We start from the raw sequence: 6468 nt of genomic DNA on the forward strand, positions 1-6468 counted from the left end.
TTTACTCGCTGGACACCAAACCCTGAAAAGAATATCTCAGAGGGCCACTTGGAAACTCGGCTACAATTGTGTGTGTGTGTGTGTGTGTGTGTGTGTGTGTGTGTGTGTGTGTGTGTGTGTGTGTGTGTGTGTGTGTGTGTGTGGCCTGCCCCCAAGTGTGTATTTGCAAAAGTGTGTGTTTACTCGCTGGACACCAAACCCTGAAAAGAATATCTCAGAGGGCCACTTGGAAACTCGGCTACAATTGTGTGTGTGTGTGTGTGTGTGTTTGTGTTCGTCTGGGAGTTCCTTGGCAGTCCAAAACTCTAATTTGAAGGGATTAGGAAGACGAGAAGGTGGCCACGTAACTCAAATCCCGCAGGCCAGAGGTCTGGACCAAGAGTGTGTGTGTGTGTGTGTGTGTGTGTGTGTGTGTGTGTGTGTGTGTGTGTGTGTGTGTGTGTGTGTGTGTGTGTGTGTGTGTGTGTGTGTGTGTGTGTGTGTGTGTGTGTGTTTCGATGTGTGTGTGTTGGGGGATGAACAGTGGGCACAGAGGTAAAGAGAGGCAGAGAGTTGGCTGTGTTTCAGTACACTCCCGCTGCTCTGTGGTGAAACAGACAATGACAAAGAGAGCGGGGGTGAAATAACAGCTGAGAGCTTGTTAGCAGAGGCACATCAATCTCTTTACCCAAACACACAGGCAGGGAGATACACACACTCAGATGTGGTTCATTATGTTGAGTTACACCGTGCTGCGAGACCACAGCCTGTGCCTCACTGTGTGGAGGACAATCTGTTGCACTGCCAAACATATACTGTATTACAAGGCTGTGTGTAAATGAATGTCAAACTCACATTTAACTTGTCTGGAGTCAGGAAGAACGAATGAAGGGTCATCCCAGGGGAAAACATACATTGACTTCCTTTCTTACAAGTCATTGTTTTCCCTGGCAGTCACGAATCTTTTCAAATTGCCCCAAATCTTAAAATGTGAGTCCTATAGAAGTCACAATAACATCTCCGTCTGGAATCCCTTTTTTTAACATTCAACCTGCATACTTTTTGTACGCAAAGGATCCTTTGTATATTGTTTCCAACTCGTGCTCAGTAACGCTTCCTTGTGTTCTCCTGATCCAGTCCAATTGGAGTCATCATCAGCATTTATGTGGTTTTGGATATACCACGACTGATGAAAGACAGATTTAGTGACTCTCAAATAGTCTGAAAACCTGATTTTACTTTATTATGAAGTAGCTGTGCTTGTGATTTATGAGCTTTGCATTTAAGCTACGACTGTTTTCCTGTTAAGATGAGACTTATGCGAGTGTGTTTGGCTCTTCATCTCCACTCAGACATTTACACTTTTCTGTGTAAAGTGCCCCAGAGCGATCGTTAAAACCTGCACTGAGACTCGAGTGTTTGCATGAACGTACAAGCTTCTGGTAATTGTGTGCGGCATGTGTGCAAGGGTGAGAATGAGTCCATTTAAAGTTTTATTTGACAACATATGTGTGTGTTTATGTGCGTGTGCATGATTTGTGAAGGTATTTAATGTAAATGCATGTGTGCCAAATTCATCAGGCCTCCAGCGCTGCAGGGGGTTTTCTGGCAGACAGCCAGCGCAGTGCCAGCTTTGATGTATTTGTTAAAGCTGTCCGATTCATCCCAAATTCAGTTTAATGACCAACAGCTTTGCCTGCAATCCATCACAGTAAGGAGCAATCTGGCCGAGAAGCTTTTTGAATGCCAACCATACAAAAATGTTTTACGAGGGAAAACACAAAGAGTTTTATTTTGATTACGAACAGTGGGTATACTCTAGGTTCTACAGTACCTCATATCTCGGTGCCGGCCAAGTTTTTGTCTGCTTTTTACCCCCCCCCAAAAAACACTGCCAGAGCGCAGCACACACACGGGACAGCTTTCAGGGGAGTATTTCTTCAATCCGAGCCAAATGCACGATCATTAGAGGATTGGGGAATAGAAACCACAGAATTGAACATGGGTTCAGGAAACCTCAAGCGTCCTGGCCTGGCCTCAATGCCAGCTTCACTTTGCGTCATGGAGACAGAGCCATTATCAAATGAAAAGTGCAACAACTAATAACAGTGTTTGATGCGTGGTTAACTCCTATATGAGGCTCATTATCGATTGCTTGTGTAGCCTGTTGCTCGGGATGTATACGAAAAATGACACCAGGCTTTGTTTAATCTCAAATCGCGGATCATCGTGAAACTTGAGGACGTCCTGGCCCTGGGCTAAGGTGATTAAAAACCACCAAAGCTGATCCTCTACTTCCTCACTCTACCTCCTATTTCCCCTTCTCAATGGCTCACTTGTCTTTCCTTGAAACGCCAGTCATCTGGGAATGTATGTATTTGCCCGGATCACGGCAGCAGGTGCTTTTAAAATGCAGAGACACTACTTCTGATGAGTGAAAGAGAAAGTAAATCTTCTAAAAAATAACAAGTTAGTGATTCATGGACGATGATAAGGAGGCATTGCTATTTCACACCGCATTGAGTTGACCCTGATTCCCAGACTGCAACAGTGCAAGAGTCTTCATCATGAACAACACATGCAGTTTCAGAAGATTTTTGGGTTCTTTTTGTTTCAGTTCTTTCGTCTTTTCTGCTTAAATTACTAGGGATGTCCCGATCACCTTTTTTTGCTCCCGATCCGATTCCGATCATTTGATTTTGACAATTTGCCGATACCGATTTTTCCCGATCCGATCTTTATGCAATGCATTAAGAGGAAAAAAAGAAAAAAAGCATTCAAGTTGTCCCTTAAGGTTATTTTTTTATTTAAATTGGATAAGAATATCCAATTTAAATAAAAAAATAACCTTAAGGGACAACTTGAATGCTTTTTTTCTTTTTTTCCTCTTAATGCATTGCATAAAGATCGGATCGGGAAAAATNGTAAATAAGTTATTAGGCTTTTTCGTATCAACTAAGATTTGTTAGAAAAGGTTATCAACATAAATTGACTGAATTTATTTTAAAAGTGGGCTTATTAACACATGAATACTACTACTGTGTAATATATGTTTACATATATATTTAAGAAGTACAATATAAGTTTCATTTGTTGTGGGCCATATTTCATCATACTTTTTGAATTAGCTGAGGGCCGATTCAAAATGCGCATTTGGCCCCCGGGCCGTAGTTTGGACACCCCTGGTTTAAAGTGTTAATTAAGAGTAGAGGGAACATACCTGCTCTGTGTATCCGAAGCTGAGGCTGTAAAACAGCGTCCAGTAGTTTCTGGAGTCTCTTGTTCTCCTCTTTGGAAAGAAACAGCTCCTCCTCGAGCTCTGCTATCGTTTGTTCAAACAGAGCAAATATCTCTTCAGCAGCAGCAGTGAGTCGCTGCTTCTTCAACGACAGCAGCTTTTGGACTTTACTCATGTTTCCTAGATCACCTTTTCCTGCAGACTCCGTTAAACACACCGTTTCTCTCTCCATCAAACTCTCAATCTGACTAGTGTTGCTAACGTGTTTCCAGCTAGCATGCTAAGCTAGCTCATATAGTCCGAGGTAAACGCTCCAGAAAAAAGAGCACGCAGTCCATTCAGAGGTTTATCCAGACACACAGATGATGGATCAGTAGAGCTGGAGCTCACACACACTTTCTCAGGAACACACAGAGAGAGAGAACCGTAGCGACGAGACGCCACCTCGATCCAGGTTAGAAAGAGCTGGGAACTTCACTTCCGGTGCGGTTTGAGGAAGTCAAAATAAAAACGGGAAGGATTTCTTCTTTTTGGTTTTAAGAACGATTGGCATCCGGACGTTACTACTGGATCAATAATAAAACCACTCTCATTCGACGTTGTTCTAGGCCGTTAATCCAGTCCTGAGCATTTGTGGGGGTTTCGGTTCGTTTAAGGAGCATAGTATTTACGTCTTAAAAATGTCGGTTTGTTTGACTTCTTTTAGGACACCATTGAATTTATACACTTTTTCTTTTCGGCAAGGACGGGAGGTAGACACATTTCAACGGCCCAGGGGTTGAAACTATATGGATCCAGAGTGAAGTTTCGGGAGAACAATAATCGGTCATTTATTTTAATGTTGGTTGTTATGTGTTTTCTTTTCGCGTTAAAGTGGACAGTTCGTAGATACTTAGGTATCGGTACGATATCAAATATTTTTGGTTGGCAACCATTTTATCAGTTCTAAGTGCTCATATACCCTAAACCCGGTCGTAGTGGAGTGAATTTTGGTGTCGATGGGTTATTGCGGCTTTAGTCTTATTGACCAACTGACCCATCTTCTACCGCCGGCAGTCTTGTGACCTTTTAGAGGGGTTACTTGGTATGATCACAAATATATAAGATCATCTCTGGCCAGAGTTCGTGTGGGCGACGTCTGAGCGACAACTCCCGAACTATCGGGTGAGGGGGGAGGGTGTGGCGGGTGTCAACCTTGTGAGGGTTGGCCTGGGAACGCACTTGCCGCTTGCCTCCCCATCCACCATCCCCATCACATCCCCCCGCTAACCCTACCCTGGAGGGGAGTGCCCGGCGAGTCGAGAGAAGAACTAACGGAGGAGTGGCAACTGTCAAGTGCAGGGGCGAAGTACATTCCTAAGACGTACAGAGATGGTGAAATCAAACTGGGTAGAGACCAATACCTATGATTTTCTTTATTCATTAATCTATGGATGGCAATGAGCGCGGGGAGTATTTCTTACTATTCTTATTAATATTACTATTACACACATTAATTAATCACTCAATAAATTCCTTATCGGATCATCTCCGGGATAACAATATCTACAGACCTGACGTGTCGTCAATGCTCCAGGTTTGGTGTAATCTTGTCTTAACAGGGGGTAAAACCAGAATTATCACTGTTGTAATCTACACAATTACTCTATGACTGGCGTGTTGTTTTTCTAAAAGGGACCAGAAAAATAAATTTTAGTTTCAGGTGGCTGTACGCTTTATCAGCGGAATCCCGATAAAACAATCTCTACACTTGAATGACAAGTTAACATCACGACTACATTTATTTAGTAAACCAAAATAACATGTAATTTTTGGTTAGTTAAAAGTTTTCCAGAATACAAAAAAGGGCCCTCTCCGGGAAAAAGGGTTTAATTCTCGTCACGAGAGTTCGAAAAAAGTCATACATGGGGGAAAACTTTGTAAAAAGGGAGGTTCGGTTATGGGGGACTGGCTGGGGCTGTAAAAACTCTCTTTTTTTCGAATATATTTATTAATGTATACATCTACAAGGTGTCACAACTAATATTGAGGATTTACGTACTTATGTGTTTTGGTTCTATAAAAGTAGAATACGTAACTTTTTTCTAAAAGGTTCCTCAAAAAGTAACTTAATTATAATACAATGTTGGTTACTTGTTTTACTATATATAATTTTTGATATTTATGTTCATGTGTTTAACATTGTACAAATATACTCCCTTAGGGAATCCCAAGATCCTTATAAAATATATTTTTACCACAAAGATAAATTGAATAACATGATTCTATAAAACCATTAGTACGTACCAAAATTTGGAGTGCATGAGGTACGCCATGGGGTTGATGGGGATCCCCAGGCGCATGGGGGTAAACTCTTAGTGACCAAATCTCCGTTGCGGGGAGGTTACAGACACGGCAGGGACGACAATTGGACGTGAGTCCAGGTCCAGTTCAACCTCAGTATCACACAGAGTAACCATCACTTTCGTTAAGATTCTTGGGACTTCCCGTCCTCTGACCTTTTCCAGTTCCCTTCGAATATTTCAATTGTCGTAAAATTAATGTGTTTTCTACACCACCCATGTTTACTTTACACGCGCACCCCTCCTCGAGAGGAGTACCTGACCAGTCAGGTCCAGGCCCCCATCTTCTCTAGTTGAGAACCGAACGGGAAGGACAACAGTAGACTCCAGAAGAGGATAACCGGCCGCGCACCCCCCGCCATGTTACGGTCAAGGACGGAAAAAGGACCAACGATTTAATGTAGTAAGACCACATAACACCAATAAATTTGGTAAGGGACCTATTTGCCAACAAGTCGCAGTTATACCTCACGATTATGTCACACAAATCACGTGTCGTACGTTGTACAGAAAGTTGTAAGCGTGACCGTACTTTTGCATCGTAAAGCAGGTGTACGATTACGATTACTTAGACTTAATTGAAGCTTACTTACTCTATTACCAGTTATTATTTCAAGAAATCAACTACAATCAATCTCTCCCTCACCTCACACCACCACAAAACTTTATTTTTCTCCTCTCCCTTCATTCTCGATGTCTTTTCGTAGACAAATGTAAGAACTTCCACTTTGGACCCCATCCTTTTAATTAAATTGTAATTCCAGTCTTTCTTTGTATCTTAACATTAAAAAACAAAATAAATAAAGTACTAAACAATAATCGAGTTCAATTTACTCAACCTTACTAAGTATGAGTACATGTAACCACCGGCTAATGAAAAATTCAATCAAACCTTAGGCGGTTTTTCTC

The sequence above is a fragment of the Notothenia coriiceps genome, unplaced genomic scaffold (assembly GCF_000735185.1).
Source record: "Notothenia coriiceps isolate Sejong01 unplaced genomic scaffold, NC01 NC01_scaffold00037244, whole genome shotgun sequence".
NCBI classification, from domain to species: domain Eukaryota; kingdom Metazoa; phylum Chordata; class Actinopteri; order Perciformes; family Nototheniidae; genus Notothenia; species Notothenia coriiceps.